Consider the following 18,841-nt stretch of genomic DNA (forward strand, 5'->3'; position numbering starts at 1 on the left):
TACCGTGACACCATATAATTATTGATTTATCCACCGATAGATCTATCTATCTATCTATAGCCCGACGCCCTAATCCCGCAAAGAGTGGCCGCAGACAAAACGCCTCCAAGTCGCTCTGTCACCCACCATTTGACTACCCTCCCCCCAACTCACCCCACCCTCATATACCTCTCAACTCCATCCCTCCACCTCATCCTCGGTCTACCCCTCCCTCTTCCTCCCTCCACTTCACCTACATACACCCTCTTCATTCTGTCCTTGACCTCCGCGGCAGACAGACGTGCTTCCCAGAGCGCTTCATCACACAGTAATTTAACAACTGAGTTGAAACTGATCGGATGCACTACAAAACCAACGTCCCCTGAAATGGCTAGTGCCATGGCCATGAACGAGGGAAGGGAGGCCCCCTTGGGTGACAACGAGGAAGAAATAGATATGGATACCGGGTTTACGGAGGTCATCAGTACAAGAGAGAAGAGAAAGAGGATGATACGCGGCAGCGAGAGGGAAGCGAGTGATGAAGAAGAGGACAGAGACAACAAAAAGGTAAAGAATAAGTCGTGTGGGGTAGATGGAGGTGTTACTATACCATGTGATACGGGGAAGGCAGCTGGAGTGCAGCCGACTACACCACGTGGGTCAGGAGCAATGCCTAGCCAGGACCGTGACGAGGCCACCCCAAGGAATAGAGTGAGGCTTCTCTTCCCCACCAACACTGACCTAAATTATCACCAAAAACTACTCTGGACGGTGAAGCTTGGACTTGCATATCGACGGTTCGAGGTCCTGTTTAAGGAAGGTAGGCAGAGACCTTACGTCACAGTAGGAAGTCAGGAGGCAGTGGAGATGCTGACCACGACTGGTTTTGAGGGTGTGACACTGCGGTTTCGGAGAAGAGGGAGGATGCACCAAGGTTATCGTGTTTAGATATCCCATAATACTATTGCGTGAGCAATAGATCATCTAAAGTAATACTGAAACTTTATCTAGCATTAGTAAGGCCACATTTAGACTACGCAGTACAATTTTGGTGTCCTTACTATAGAATGGATATTAATTCGTTAGAAAATGTACAGAGAAGAATGACAAAAATGATACATGACGTCCGGAACCTGTCATATGAAGACAGACTGAAAAGACTAAGTCTGCATTCGCTAGAGAGGCGTAGAGTAAGGGGAGACTTAATTGAGGTGTTTAAGTGGATGAAGGGTATAAATAAGGGAGATATCAGCAAGGTACTTAAAGTGAGCATACAGGATAGAACTAGAAATAATGATTTCAAACTAGAAAAATTCCGTTTCAGTAAGGAAATAGGTAGAAATTGGTTTGGTAATAGAGTAGTAGACGAATGAAATAAGGTACCTAGTAAAGTAGTTGCTGCCTCTTCCATTGAGAGTTTCAAGCATAGGCTAGATAAGCATATGACTAATAAGGGGTGGATATAGTAAAAAGAAAGTCTTATAACCAATACTAATTCATAATTTTTCCTTTTCAGGTTACACTGTGATAGTCTTTATTCTCCTTTCACACTTTCCTGTAAAATGTCCAATCCAGTTTTTCTATACGGCGTGGTGTTCTTTCCGACTTTTTCCTGCCGGCTTCGGCTGGAGGGTTTGGAGGGCGGGGGAGAGCCTTCTTCTTTGCTATCCTTATCTCATTCTAGTAGTTCAGTTACTCTTCTTGGAGCTGCCTAGCATGAGTTAACTGGCCTACTGCAGTTGTTCTACTCTTCTTATGTTCTTATGTTCTAGACCCAGAATTCCTCCTGAACGACCCTAGGTTTCTCTGGGCCAAGCGACACATGAACAAGGGACAGGAGAAGAACCAAGTGATTGTCCTAATGAAAGGGGACATCCCAAGGCAAGTTTTTATTCCGGGTGCTGGATACAGAAGCTTACGGCCCTACATTGAGGAACCAGCAGTTTGCCTTCGCTGCAGCAGGTGGGGACACAGGGCCTGGCGCTGGCAAGAGGACACACGCTGCAGATTCTGCGCTTGGAAGCACGAGTCCAGCGAATGCGGAGAAAAAATCAAGATGGGGACACGTGTCGAACCTCGGTGCTGTAACTGTGGTGGAAACCACAATGCAAGAATGTTATGCTGTAGGTGTTTTAAGGACACATGCACAAAACCAAATAAATAAACTCTAAAATGAAAACATTGCTCACGTCTACTGCGATGGTTCGGTCAGAGAGGATGGCAGAGCAGGGTGTGGGATCGTAATATTAGATAAGGCAGACAGTGCATGTGTACAGAGCGAAATAAATTTTAGATTAAGCAACAACGTGTCTTCCACTCAGGCAGAGCTATATGCAATATTATACGGCCTCAGGGAGATCACAGGAGGTGAAGGAGACGTGTGCTTCTTCGTAGACAGCCGAGGAGCACTGGAGTCCCTTAAGAGCACAGCACCTGCACTGGCAGACGTAGTCTTCCAGTGTAGAGCTGTCCTGCATCAGCTCAAGCAATCGGGTAGATTCATATCACTCACATGGATACCATCCCATGTTGGAATACCAGGGAACGAAAGAGCTGATGAACTAGCCAAGAGTGCAGCAGAAAAAGAAGACATAGATGTAGTATGCCAACTAACCTTGAAACAGATTAAAACTATAATAAGAACACAACAAGGTCAAGAGGAAAATCAGAGAATGGAGCAGCAACATTCTAGTAGTGAAACTATGTATCACTATACTAACGTTGCTCTGAGAACCCACTTCACATATGGAAAATATAGAAATAAGTGGAAAGATTCTGTATGCACTAGACTGAGGTTATAGGCTATAAATATCTGTGGCAGCTTGGAGTGGATACGCCAGATCATAAAACGTGCTGCAGACTGTGTAATGAACCCAGAGCCCACACCCTGCAACACCTTGTACTTCACTGCTCAAAATTAGCGCAGTTTAGAAATCCTGCTGTAGACTCAGTGACCGAACAAGTCGTTTGGATGTTTAATAACGATAAAATAGGAAGTATACTGAACTGTAAAAACATCAAACACATACTTAAGTAGACATTGCCAATCTATTCTGTCATAAGCTATCTCCAAGTCCATGAAGGCAGCATACACTTTCTTTCCCTTCTCTAGATACTTCTCCACTAAACATCTTAGAACAATTATCTGATCTACACACCCTTTTCCCTTCCTAAATCCCCCTTGTTCTTCTCCAACTAGCTCCTCTGTCATATGCCTAACCCTATCAATGAGTATTCTACCATATATTTTACCAGTCACACTAAGAAGGCAAATACCCCTATGGTTACCACATACTTCTCTCTCCCCTTTTCCTTTGTACAGAGGAACAATTATACCTGATTTCCAGTCCTCTGGAACCCTTCCCTCTTCCCAAGCCAATCTACACAACTTGCATATCCATTCCACAACAATCTCACCCCCATACCTCAGCATTTCACCACACACTTCATCAATCCCTGGGGCCTTTCCCATCTTGATCTTCTTCAATGCTTCCACTACTTCCGCCCTACTAATCTCTTCCTCCCTCCTCTCATCTCTCCTTCTCCCAGCCATTCCCCAGTCACTTATACTCGCACTGTTGTCACCCTCTACATTCAACAAATCCTCAAAGTGCTCCTTCCATCTCCTCACTGTAGTGGAAGGGTTAATGTAATGTGTGTGTGTGTGTGTGTGTGTGTGTGTGTGTGTGTGTGTGTGTGTGTGTGTGTGTGTGTGTGTGTGTGTGTGTGTGTGTGTGTGTGTGTGTGTGTGTGTGTGTGTGTGTGTGTGTGTGTGTGTGTGTGTGTGTGTGTGTGTGTGTGTGTGTGTGTGTGTGTGTGTGTGTGTGTGTGTGTGTGTGTGTGTGTGTGTGTGTGTGTGTGTGTGTGTGTGTGTGTGTGTGTGTGTGTGTGTGTGTGTGTGTGTGTGTGTGTGTGTGTGTGTGTGTGTGTGTGTGTGTGTGTGTGTGTGTGTGTGTGTGTGTGTGTGTGTGTGTGTGTGTGTGTGTGTGTGTGTGTGTGTGGGAGAGAGAGAGAGAGAGAGGTGGGGGAGTTGATGAAATGATGTGGAAAAATACTACGTGTCTTGTAATCACCCACCTGCATTGCCAAAATTCTATCTCTTGAGCATTCTTACTTGGTGTGCATCTCCCCCTGTCTTCGACCTCCATTTTTCTAACGCTGTGTGTCCAGGTACAGCATGGTCTTGACGTTGGCTTGCTTGTTTGACTATCTTGTGTTGGTGTTCAGCCTTTGGTTCCTTCTCTCTGAAAAATGAAATAGTGTTAGTATATTGTATTGCTAGCACTTACTGTTAGGAATTTGGCGGAGAGGAACACGCAGAGAACATCAGGAAAATGGTAATGAAAATAAAAAAGATAAGAAAACTGTATAAATAAATGAGGAAAACCTGTCATAGAGGTATCCAGGAAAAATGGCCTTGGGTTCATTCTTCCTTGCATAAAAAAAAATACACAGAAATAATACAGACTCCTTCAATACTTCGTCTTAATTTAGTCCTTAATCTTAAAACTATGAGACCAAAGGAGAATTAAAGACCTCAGTTTTGGACGGTCACTAATGTAAGACTAGCAGGGATCAGATTTATTAGCCTGCATGCCACATTTTGAGTTCCTAATTAAGATATCATACAGGTAAAATCAACACATCAGTACAGGTGCATAATATCAGTGATGGTTTTATGTGAAAAATCTTTACTTATTCAACATCATGACACCTTCTTATCATTATTATTATTATTATTATTATTTAACTGGTACAACCTGATGATTATAATTGGGTCAGGTGTGAACTATGCAGGTAACTGGGTTGTCAACAGTCTCCTCTACTCCTGCCAGCATCTAGAGATTTCCCCTAAGATGGGTGAAGCTCTACTGAAGGGAAGAGGCTGTGTGTGTGTGTGTGTGTGTGTGTGTGTGTGTGTGTGTGTGTGTGTGTGTGTGTGTGTGTGTGTGTGTGTGTGTGTGTGTGTGTGTGTGTGTGTGTGTGTGTGTGTGTGTGTGTGTGTGTGTGTGTGTGTGTGTGTGTGTGTGTGTGTGTGTGTGTGTGTGTGTGTGTGTGTGTGTGTGTGTGTGTGTGTGTGTGTGTGTGTGTGTGTGTGTGTGTGTGTGTGTGTGTGTGTGTGTGTGTGTGTGTGTGTGTGTGTGTGTGTGTGTGTGTGTGTGTGTGTGTGTGTGTGTGTGTGTGTGTGTGTGTGTGTGTGTGTGTGTGTGTGTGTGTGTGTGTGTGTGTGTGTGTGTGTGTGTGTGTGTGTGTGTGTGTGTGTGTGTGTGTGTGTGTGTGTGTGTGTGTGTGTGTGTGTGTGTGTGTGTGTGTGTGTGTGTGTGTGTGTGTGTGTGTGTGTGTGTGTGTGTGTGTGTGTGTGTGTGTGTGTGTGTGTGTGTGTGTGTGTGTGTGTGTGTGTGTGTGTGTGTGTGTGTGTGGAGGTGTGGCTGTGTATGAAGGTGTGCCTGTGTATGGAGGTGTGGCTGTGTGTCTCTGTAGGATATTACACAAACCATCTCCATAACGTGGTGTCTAAATATGTATATCAACATTTCGTAAAGCCTCTTATTTTCTAAGTACAGAATCACCCACTGTCTATCAATAAAGATAATATATACTTACATATATTCACACCATATTACTTCTACCAATGACATACACACACTTTGACACATAAACATAACCAATACTTTACAATATTTCCACTTTCAAAAACATCACACTCCCTACACACCCATCCCATTCCCAGATGCACTTTGCCAGCATGTGGTAGTTAATTCTGCCTTTCACTCTCCCTCATATTTCTCCACTTTCATATGCATCATCCCTCCTTCGGACATCCATCTCCCACTGGCACCTCGTCAGCATGGTAGTTAATTATGGCTATCACTCTCCCTCCGACTGTAAGGTCCGACCCTACACTGAACGTAGCATAGATTAATAAAGATATATATTCAAGCAAAAACTCCAGGATTATGTTAAGCTGAGAGAAGACCTTACAGAGCAACAGAAAAGAAAAATCAATTGACTCGCTACTATGGATGTATTTATATCTCGGTGCTCTTTCTTATATCTAAAACTAATCTCTGGAGGGGTGACCACAAACAAACTGCCTCCATGTTACCCTGTCATGCATCATCAGGCTGCCTCTCCTTCAACTCACACCAGCATCGTTCATATACCTCTCCACCGCATCCCTCCATCTCATTATTCTCGGTCTCCCACTACTCGTCTCTCCACCTAACTCACATACACTCTCTCATACTCCTTTCACTATAACTTGTCCTAATATTACTGTCTCTGTCTTCAGTTCTGAGCTGTAGCAATACGAATACCAGAATACGACGCGTAAAATAAATAAATAAATAACAAGCATCATGGTAAGAACGTACGTAGAACCGTAGTACTGTATTATATTTTCCTGTCACTGAGCTACATGAAATAAGCTACAAAGGGACGAAAACCTGGGCCAAGTTAAGGTGGAAGAACTATAGGTAATCTCTCAGTCTTCATTCCACATGGCCAAACCATCTCAAGGTACCTCTCCCAACACCCTCCAGCGCATCCACATCAACACCACAGCGCATCTTTACTTTTTCAGATTAATACAGAAAGATTTGGCGCAGCGGCGAGAACTCGTAGCTATCAAAGAACGAATGAACAGTATCCTCGCTTACCCTTCTGTACCTCAAGAAGACGGGGAAGCTGTTTACACACTATAATTCTATCACCGAGTTAATATACACACAGCACCTGCGTCCTCCCCCTTTCTCGGTTAGAGGGTGACTGATGGGATTCGGAGCTTCAAGGGTTCACAGAGTTCCAGTTCGAGACAGAAGACTCATTTCAATCATGCTCGGTAACATTTGCTTTACTGTATATTTCATTTTAACTATACTCTTTTCACTTATGTGTTATATACTTAAACATTATCATTATCTTTGCATTAACCACTTCACTCTGAGAACGTCTCTTTGCCTCTGTTCATATTACTGTCAGACGATTTTAATTATCTAGAGTAAAACCTGTCAAAAATGATCGCTTATAGCATCATCATCCATTAACCTCTACGTAAGATGCGCCTTTTTAATTATATCTGCCACCGAGTCTCAAGATATTAATATATATAAAATGCCCGCCGACGGACCATCCACCCCGCCACCCCCCACCCCACCACCGGGCCACCACCACCCCAACACCCCAGGAAGGGACAACGGGGGAGCTAATGACCCAGGGCAAGAGGGTCACCCAACCACCACTGACCTGTGCCCCTTCTCCCCGCAACTGCCCCGACACCAGGTGAGCCTGGATCGGAGACAACCTCACCGGCGGGCTAACCATCGACAGCACCAAAGGCCAAGGCGCCGGAGGCGGAGGTCCACCACTTGTTTCGTAACATCATCATTCGTCACTTGGGGTCCCATCAATTGTACACCGACGGCTCCAAGTCGAGTGAATGTGTGGGTGCAAGTGTGTGGTCGACTGAATGTGCCCTCAGGTATCGGTTGCCGACTCATACATCTGTGTTTACCTCAGAACTTTTTGCTATTGACAAAGCCATAGACTATGCTCTCAATTCTAGGCATGACTCATTTGTCATATTTTCAGATTCAAAATCAGCCCTTCAGGCAATTGCATCTTGTACTACGGACTCTCACGAGATCCAGGGCCGCATCGTTAATAAGTTGCATTCATGCAACAAGTTATTCACGCTGATCTGGGTGCCTGGTCATTGTCGTATCTACGGTAATGAGCAGGCTGACTTACTTGCAAAGTCGGCTGTAGAGCTCGAGGACTTGGGACGTTCCTCGTGATCTACGGTCGAGTCTCTCTCTCGGAAGGAAATCAATAAATCTTCTGTGGCAAGGTCAGTGGACCAGACTAAATATTCCAACCTGTAAGCCATACCTGGGCGACTGGGACACCGCCAACCGCCCCAGTCGCCTGGAAGAAAAAGTGCTGGCACGGTTACGGCTTAATGCCACCGTTTTAACACATATGAAACCTTATATGGAAAGACGCTTCCCACCGCACTGTGACATCTGTGATGCGGTGTTATCTATCACTCATATCATCCTGCGCTGTCGGCGATTTATTCGTGAACGTGCTTCACTTATAAATTACTGCGGCGCAGCAGACGTCCCCTTCACCCTTTCCACCAACCTGGGTGATGGGGACATTGTTATGACTGATAAACTGATGGCTTTCTTGAGAGAGACCGGACTGATCAGAGTGATGTGACTTTTTTACTGTGTGGTTATGGTTTTTATCAACGGTAAATATGTATATATTGTAATATTAATTAGGGTTGACAGTTGACATATTTTAAATAGTTCCTCCATCCTCTGATCTATTTCTAATATAGATGTCCCTTACATTAAACCCCGTTCCTCGCCTGACAGTCACCAGCTGATGAGTGCAAGTGTGCAATATAGGAAGGTATTGGGCACTTGCAGTCGATGGTGGTCTGTTGGCCGAGGTTCTTCATTTTTTGTACAAATTATGTAAATACAGTATACCACCTTGCCTAAGTTATTCTAATTAGGGCCGACAGCTGACGTATATGGAAATGTTCCTGACTCGTCTGGTTCCCTTTCATATATTGATGTCCCCTATATTAGGTTGTGCCTTGACTGACAGTCACCAGGTGATGAGTGCAGGTATGTAATGTAGAAAGGCATTACATATCTGCAGTCGATGATGTTCTGTTAGTCGAGGTATTTTTACCATTAGTGTAGGTCTAGCTATTTGTCTCTGTAGGATTTAGTATAGGTTAGCGATTTGTCTGTTAGGTGATTAGTTTTAGGGTCTTTAGATTAGTTTTTCTTTATAATATAAGGTATAAAAAATATAAAACCAAGAAAAAATTTAAAAAAATAAAAATACAAAAAAATAAATAAAATTAAAATTATTATATATATATGTACGTTTGCATGAAAGTGTGTCTGTATGTATGCATGGAAGTGTGTGTGTGTGTGTGTGTGTGTGTGTGTGTGTGTGTGTTTGTGTGTGTGTGTTTGTGTGTGTGTATATATATATATATATATATAAATATATATATATATATATATATATATATATATATATAGATATATATATATGACCTTAATAACCAGGGGCTTCGGCCCCAATGGTTGATAGCCCGGAAAAAAAAAAAACATCGACAGCAGTGGGGTGGGACTGATAAAAAATCAGTCCCTAGTAGCTTTTTGGCGACGGCCATAGTTACACCCCTCAAGGGCAGGAGGCCCTTTGGTGAGCCACGAGGTGTCCCCACCTCTGCCACAGTGAGCCACGAGGGAACACCACCCTCTGCCACACCTTTGGTGAGCCACGAGGGGCTAGTACCCTCTGCCACAGTGAGCCACGAGGGATGATATTGATGATGCTGAAAATGATGTTGATGCTGATGATAATGATGATTTAACTTCAGTACGAGGTAACAGAGTTTGGATAACGGTGATGATGATGATGATGATGATGGTGATGATGATGATGATGATTACAGTCATGATAACAATTTTAATGATGATGATGATGATTACAGTCATGATAACAATTTTAATGATGATGATGATGATTACAGTCATGATAACAATTTTAATGATGATGATGATTACAGTCATGATAACAATTTTAATGATGATGATGATGATGACTGTAGTTATAATAATGATAATAATGGTGATAACAATAATAATGATAATTATAATAATGATAATGAAGATATTGATGCTGATTTTTGTCGGTAGGTGGACGGACGGACGGAACTGCAAGAACTTGGTCAGCAGTCAAAGATCCACGATTCTCCATCCATCCATCCATCCATCCAGCTCCCCCTGATGTTAAAAGCTAAGTCAAATTTCTGTGTCATACGCCTTTTGGAAACAGGGCACTATCTTAGGAAGCACTGGAGTCTTCTCAGTGCCCCTTCCTTAGCTATTTAGTTTTGCATAGCACGTCTTAACATTTTCTTGTAAGCTATTAAAATCAGCTTCATATCGGCAGAGTTTACATCTCTCTCATAAAAGAGGGTGTTGTGGTGTAATGTGCTGATTAAATCGCTAAGGAAGAGATGTAAAGAATTTCCAAAGCAGCTTACAGTACGATCCTGGATGCAGGAAAAAAAAAAAAAAAAAACTGAAGCGAAGTTAACTCATGTTCTCAAGTCAAGAAAAAGATTAATTTTATTTATATTTTGTTATGGAGAAATTTGTTCAGATTTTCACATTAAAAAATGACAGCAAAAGAGGAGAGGATGTTTCCATGGCAACGACAATGAAACAGTGAAAAACATGCTTCCTTCCCAACTCAAAAATGAAAGTAACAGGAGGACAAGTTGAAAAAAATCTTTCCCCTATTCAGTAAAAAAAAGTCGGGTAGTATCGGGTGTTGGCCGATGACGAAAGGTTACCATGGCAACTCAAAAAACTGACAAATTATGAGACTTCTTCCCAAATTAAAATGGCCTAACAAAAATACGAAGAAGGGAGAGGGCGTGCTTTATGGCAAATGAAAGAAATGCTGAAAATATTATGCTCTGTTTTAACATTTCTACACACACACACACACACACACACACACACACACACACACACACACACACACACACAAGAAAAAAGGGAGGGAGAGGATGTTTTGATGACAACACCAAAACAGCTAAAATTTATAAGTTTTTTCCTACACCCAAAATACAGAAGGGGGGGGGGGAGGAAGAAGGAGTTGGGTGTGGCAACTGGATAATGTGAAGAAAATTACAAGCTTTCTTCTAAAATTCAATATAAACGAACGTAAAGGAAGTAAAGGAATCTGCTTCACGAAAAAATAAATGTTACAATACGATGGACTGTCTTATTAACTCAAAAATAATATAATTTTCAGTAAGGTATGAATTTCTGCGGCAACACAAAAATGTACTTAAAGAGGACAATGAGACCTTCCTCAGCAAACATAACGCACGTCAAAAGTAAGACAATTTTCCAGGGAACTCAAAAACAGAACTTTGATAATGACAATGAAAACTTTCTATACCGTAAAAAAAGAATTGTCTAATCACACACACACACACACACACACACACACACACACACACACACAAACAAGTACAGAAACCTAAAGTAAAAAAACGAAAAAAAAAAAAAACTACCAATCAGAACAAACGACAGAGGAAGGCAAAGATAAATTACTAGACCCCTCAAAAATATAGTCCCCCTTAAAAAAGAAAAAGATGGTTTCTATAGCAACCAAAAATACAAAAATAAGACCATACAAGAAACTGGGGAAAATCGCAATGAGAATTTTCTACCTTTACGTAAAATTTGCCAAAATTTGCTTTGTTTCCATGGAAACCAAAAAGTTTCCAACAAAATACATGGTAGTGTACCCCCTGTACAAGAGGAAGGATGGAAATAAGAAAGAGAGGAAAGGGCAGGCACCCGAGAATGCACTACATTGAGTGGGTGGATGGTAAGCGCCCCCATCAACCACTAATAATAAAAACTATGCCAAAAATTACATGCCAGATTAATTTGTCAGTAATATAAATCCACCTGACAAACTATGAATCATCCACATATCAGTGGAGTTTCATTACCTCGTGATAAGTGCACAGCTGGACACATAGGCCTACAAAGGTAATTACATACAGTGACAGCAAACACAGGCAGATATGACTAACCTTGCATCATCCAGGTATTGGTGAGTGACTGGAGGCATTTACAGAGAGACAGTGCTTGTTTGGGCAACACTAGAGGCCTTGTGTGTTCCTGTTTCCCCTCCACAGTGGATGATGGGAAGGCCAGGGGATGAAGAGTGACAGGGTGGAGGAAGTGGGTGGCTCGGCTGATCATTTTCGCCTGCCACACTAACAATCCTGCTCACTGACTCAGATCTGATACTTGCCGAATGCCCTGTGGGATAACGAGTCACTTTACTGTGCAATCACGCTGATTTTCAGTACTGTATAATCCTGCCATATACAAACGACTGTGTTCTGCTTGAGTAAATATAACAAATTGGAGAGGTCAGACACACCACTAGAACTGCCTATTCATACATAGCATCCCAATATTTCTCCCCCAGTTCCTACCGAAGAAAAGGGACGAGGTAGGATTCCGCTTCCTCCCCACCAGAGAGAGAGAGTATAACAATCAAACAGCATACCCAGTGACATATGCCAGAGTCATTAACACATCACCTAACAATCTGGAATAATGGTTCCACCTTACAAGTACAACCTAACTAATCATATTCCCCTAAGCACTTCTTAACTCCTGTAACACCTACACTTATAATGTATCAAAGGTAGCCTACCACTCAACTTTTTCTTTGCTATCCACACATGTACTACTCAAAATGACAATGTGGTTGCTCATACAAAGCCCAAATACAAAAGGTCTCCTGATGTTACGAGTAGTTACGTTTATGGAAATCTGTTTATATGAAAGAGTACATAACCCATGGGCAAAAATGGGGACTGGGTGTTTAACCACCACCAACTTACACCTATAATGATATATATATATATATATATATATATATATATATATATATATAGAGAGAGAGAGAGAGAGAGAGAGAGAGAGAGAGAGAGAGAGAGAGAGAGAGAGAGAGAGAGAGAGAGAGAGAGAAGGCAGTTTTAAACAAAAGTAAAGGTCAGTTATATCTAAAACAAAATTAACATATGACCTATAATAATGCTTATCTATTGTAATGGATGCATAAAGATCCCAAGAAAAGCTATTGGAATTGAAACCACATTCTCAAACTCCTGACTCTGGCTACTGATTACATATATACAACAATTATAAACACGAGTGAAGTAACCCTTAAAGGGTTAAGGCTGCTGGCAATACATAGGAACAATTTATCTTAATGACAGAAGCCTTAATCCTGTGTGGGGTGACGAGAAACAAACTGCTTCCACATTGCCCTGTCCTTTGGCTGCCCTCCATCCAGCTTATGTCCTCCTTTCTCATTTAACTGTCCAGGAAATCCTCCCATCTAATCCCCGGGTCTCCCCCTTCATCTCATGCACACACTTTCCTAGCCAGTCTCTCGTTCTTCATCCTCCCCACATGGCTAGTAATTTATGTCCATGATTAACCCACCAGTTCAGAGAAAACTATTCCTAACATGTTACGATAATCCAGGATACTTGATATCTTAATCTTGTTCCAATTGTTGTAATGTCTGAGGTGATAAACTAGCAAGCATTAATAATGGTCCCTGCCCAAATAACAGCATGAACAAGCCTCCATAAGTTTACTATTAACAAAAACGGTTTAGTTTCTGTTACTTTCATATTCCAACTAAATTACTTCATAATGAAGTGTTTAGTAACACTGAGGGAAGACAGATGTAGTAAGCAAGCCAAGGGAGGAGGGGGGAAAGGCAGGGGGCGGGGGTGGTAGGAGAAGCACGGGGGAGGGGGGAATGTGTATACTTCTCTCATCCCAAGTTTGTCCCCAACTCGCGGGAAGTCCAGAATATTTTCTATTCCTCACATCACCCCAATAGTCTTAAATACGCCCCTGTTGTTTAAAATACTCCCCAGTTGTCTTAAATACGGGTGGCGTAATATTTCTGGTTCACGCAAGCATATTTCACACGGATGTTCGGTAAAATTGTATGGGTGTCCTCGCTCTGATTATGCATTTTTGTTTTGTTCTCTCAAAAAATATCGGACCGTTTAAATGATTTTCAAACGTGGACGAAAGTTTGTGAGACACGTGCGAAAATTATTCTTGGTATTTATTAAGGATGTTATACTGTGTGTGTCAGAGGGTTTGGCTCATTTCCTTAAATATGGAACTCACTGGAGCTGCTTCTCTGATCTAAGACTGTACGGAAGGCGTTACTAAACATTCCTATCTTTACTAGGCTCTGCAGTCTAACCCGTATGAAAATGACTGGCCGTGGCAGGACCCTATCTGTTTATCTATTGCCAGACGCCTTAATCTCGCAAAAGGTGAGCGCAGACAAATGGCCTCCCCGTCGCCCTGTCCCCCCGCCATTTCACTGCCCTACGCTTAGCTCACACACCCTCCCTCTCATATACCTGTCCACTCCATCCATCCATCTCATCCTCGGCCTCCCCCTCCCTCTCCTCCCCTCCACTTCATTCGCATACACTCTCATCGTTAGTCTGTTTCCCATCCATCCAACCCACACACTCTTCACCAGTCTACACTCCTGCCCTACCCAAACACACTCCAGTTCTACACACCTTCCAGTCATTAACTACAGAGCCACACGCTGCCCAGCCTCTTTCTGTCCGTGCTATCCACCGACCCACATATTCCTTTATATCCTCTCACCCCCCCACATCCGACCTACGACCCACAGCCCGCCCTCCTCCACCTGTCCACCCAATCAACCTACACAGCCCCTCCAACAACTCACTCAGCCTCATAAACAAACATGGCTACTATCGCGACTACAACCCATCCACTTTTGCCACCCACACACCCTCTCACCACCCCACCCATGCGCATCCACCTCCACCTTTCCCACCCTTTCCACTCACGCCGCCCAATCCCCCCCCCCCACCACCATCCAACCCCAATCCAACCACCATACTCATCCTCTCCGCCCTCCATCCCTGTCCTGGGCCGAGTCTCATTATTCGTGCAGTAATTATGGGTGTGTGAGCTGGGAGCAGGGCAGAGAAATGGCGGGGGACAGGGTGACGTGGAGGCGATTTGTTTGTGGCCATCCTTTACGGGACTGAGGCGTCTGGCAATAGACAGGTAGAGGGAGCTCAAGCTGGGGAATGGAGTGGGGAGTGAACCTGGGAATGGGGAGGGAAGTGGATAATGAAGTAGGGATTAGGGAGGATTTACAACTGATGAGTGAATCTGGGGAGTGGGGTGGAGAGTGGACTTACAATGGGGTGTGAAGTGGGAGCGAATTGGAGGAACAGGGAGTGAAGTGGGGGATGAAGTAGCGAGACAGAAGGGTGAAGTGGGAGTGAATTTGCGAAATGGGGAGGGAAGTGGAGATAGAATGAAACAAAGTCATCTGAGTACGAGGTTTGTGTAATGTTGGAATGTGTAGTTTGGGGGTCAGGGGAATATATAACTGTATTGTGGGAGTGGAGGAATAGATTTTGGGAGCTAGGAGGACAGATGGAGGGTTGGGAAGTGAGGGAGCAAGGTAGGGTGTACATGGGAAGTGACTGAATGAGGTGGGGAGTAGATTTAGCACTCAGAGAATTATAACAGTATTGGGGAGAGTATGTTAGGGAGTGTTGGGGAGTTAGTGCAGGGAGTTAATAGGTCATCTGGGGTGTTGTGAGTGTATTTTTGGAGTTAGAGTGTATTGGAAGTATACAGCACTGTTGGATGGTTGTGTTGGGGAGTATTCTTAGGTGTCAGGAGAGTAGTAGGGATGTGGAATGGCGAGAAGGAAAAACTGTGACATGGAAAATCATGAGAGAGAGAGGGGAGGGGGAGTTTGGTGACCACTGCGGCTGTCTAGAGGGAGGGGAGGTAAAAAAAGGAAGATATGAGGAGGATGGAAGGTGAGAAGGACAATGGGAGGAAGGAGGAAGGGAGAGCAGGAAGAGAGGAAGAAGAAATGAAGTAGAGAGACAGAAATGAGAGGGAGGGAGGAAAGGAAGGAAGGAAAAGAAAGAGAAGGGGTGGGAGGGGGTGAGTCAAGCAATGGAATACCAGTGACCACCGTCCACTGTGTACACTTGCCCCTCCCCTCTATCTCGGCCGCGCTAAACTTCGCCTCCACCCCCTACCCTACCCCGCCACACCACCCATTGTTGCCATCCCTCAGTAAACACTCCCCCACACTCACGCACCACCACAATCCCCTTTAATCCCTCGACACACTATAGTCTCACCAATCTTAAACCCAGGTTTGGGTGGAGTCTGGCGCTGGGTGCAGCCATGCCATACTTCCTAAACGAGCGATGAGTAGATTCTGTTATATATGTAATAGGCATCACAGATAGGTACACACATACTAATACAATATAAACGTAAGTATTCTAGCATATAAAAGGAAGGTAAACGTGTAATGCATATGGCTCTTGTACATCAATAAAGAAACGTGGCATACATATTTTACAGTGGTGCTGAAAAATATGTAGTTACTTTTACCGACTTTCACGGTAGTTCTAAGTTGGGTAAGTAATGTAACAATTACGTTTATAATATAATTTGAAGGAATCAGTAGAACATACGCTATTTTCTTAATAGAAATAAATAAGTTAAAACACTCACGAGCGGCAACACCAGGCCCATACTGGGAGTTAATCCATTGGAGGGAGAGTTAAGCTTCTGTCAGGTGCTTCCACTATTCACTTTCTATGTTGATGCAGACACAATGGCAGCTACGCCAACTCGCTCGCATCTACATAGTCAAGCCAAAGAAATGGCCTTCAACGTAAGCCAGTATTTTCTGCAGGAGAAGCAGTACGGAGGAATTTTCGATGATGTGTCAAGGGCAATTCATCGAACAGCTGCAGCAACAGGACTTAGCAAGAGCAGGATTGAAGCAATACGCAGAGAAGCAAGAGATAATGAAGAAAACAACTCTCCAGAGTTTACGTCTCCCAAGAAAATCACTCTCACCTCTTCTGATGAGGAGGATTCATGATAATTTCTTACATGCTGTAAGAGAAGAGGAATAGGCCTATCGGGGAAACCTCTTAAAAAAAAAAAAAAAAAAAAACGCGCCGTGACTTTTACCTCTTGGGTGGTGTGGAAAGAAAGTCTAAGTTTTAATATGTAGAGTGTAATTTAAAGGCTGTAACCAGGTAAAAAATCATAAATTATATGAGAGAGAGAGAATGCGACTTTTAAATTCATTATTTTGATTATATTTATAACTTAAACTAGTTTGTCTTTACACACACACACATACACAAACACACACACACACACACACACACACACAGAAGTGGGTGAAGTCATGTCAGGCCAGGTGGCGAGATGGGAGCGGACGAACTCTAACGGTGTCAGGTCAGCCACTAGCCAATGAGAGTATAGGAAACAAGGCAACGCTGTGCGCCGGGAAATCCCCGGCTAGACTCCACCCAAACCTAGGTTTTAGAATGGTGAGACTATAGTACAAACTTTTATCAATAATAATGGACAAGGGAAAGGCTCCCCCTCCCCTATCCACCACAACCGCACATTAAAAAGGCATCTGTTTTGAGACGATGATGATGGTGTAATAGCAGTCCCCTCCCTCCCCGATTATACTGTTAATGATATCTGTTTCGACACGAAGAAAACAATGGTAAAACGAATATCCCCACCCCAACTACACTTATACAAAGGCACGAGTACATGTTTTGAAGGGAAGACTAACTATCTATCTTTTGCCAGACGCCTTAATCCCGTAATGGGTGGCCACAAACAAATCGCCTGTATGTCGCCCTGTCACCCACCATTTCACTGCCCTTCCCGCAGCCTACATACCCCTGTCTCATATACCTCTCCACTACATCCCTCCATCTCATCCTCGGCCTCCCCCCCGCCACTTTACTTACATAAACTCTCCCCGTCCTGCCACTCTCACCCCTACCTGATCCAGTCCTACCTTACTCAACCCAACCTGAAATCAAACACAGCCCTCCCTCTTGTTTACCTCCAAGACACTGATTACTGCCACCCTTGCTGCCTGTACCTCTGTCTCTTCCACTCATGCCAGCCTACCTTTCCTCAGTCCTGCCCTGCCTACCTGCTACCACAAGCACCCCTGACTCTCCTTAACCTTTCTCTGCCTCACATTCCCCTGCTTACCTGCCTCACCTACCCTTATCACCCTGACGCCTCCAGTCAGCACAGTCAAGGTTCCATCACAAACTACAATACCTACAGAAAAAGCCAACTCAATTCAGGTAGTCTCTTTTAATGCTATTAAAACTAAATATAGACAGTTTACTAATAGACAGATATTGCCAGATTCATACATTACCTTCAGTGCTACTAATAATCCCATCTCCAAAAGTATTGAAATTCTTGGCGTCTCACTTAACAGTGTCCTCAGCTAGACCTCTCATGTCAGATCACTTGCTAAAACCGCCTCAAAGAAACTTGGATTATTGTACAGAGTCCGTAACTTCTTCGCCGATGAGCAGTTAGCTATAATTTATAAGAGTCATGTGCGCTCTCAGCTTGAATATTGCTCACCCTTGTGGAATGGTTGTGGAGAGGTTGCATTGAGACAACTGGGCAAAATTCAGAATAAAGCTGTTAGAATCATTAACAACCCTGCCATTACATATAAACTACCTCTCCTGCAAGTAAGAAGGAAATGTTGCCTCCCTTGCATTATTTTACAGATATTTTTTTGGCAAGTGCTCAGACGAGGTTGCGTCCATGGTGCCGCCTCTCCATGCCTTCCCTCGTGCTACACAGGCATCTGGTAGCGCTCATGACTGGAATGTCACTCAACCATATTGCAGAACTTCTGCCTATCAGAATTCTTTCATTCCCCGAACTGCATCTCTCTGGAACTCGCTTCCCCAGAGTTGTTTTCCTCCAAATTTCAACCCACAACTGTTCAAGTCTAACTGTTACAGATATTTTATGAATGGAAGACACCAGTAGTCTGGTGTATGGATTATTTTTTTTTCCCCATTTGTTTTTCCTTCCTCCGTTGTTATTTAAAAAAAAAAAAAAAAAAAACTTGGTCATCAACTATGCTGAAAGGGGTTACAAATCTCTGCCTACTGAGAATCAATGGACTAGAAATGAAGGAGATTCATTGCAACTTTATTATCAAGCCTCACTTAAAACGGTAATCAAGGAGACACACTGCTACCTCACAACTATACAGCTTTTTATCCTTTCCATAGCATTTCTTCATGACTAATCCTAAGAAAATCAACTTCCTTTCACCTTAACTTGAACCA

The sequence above is a fragment of the Coenobita brevimanus genome, chromosome 74 (genome assembly GCF_032717465.1).
Source record: "Coenobita brevimanus isolate Jiangsu-jjx chromosome 74, ASM3271746v2, whole genome shotgun sequence".
NCBI classification, from domain to species: Eukaryota; Metazoa; Arthropoda; class Malacostraca; order Decapoda; family Coenobitidae; genus Coenobita; species Coenobita brevimanus.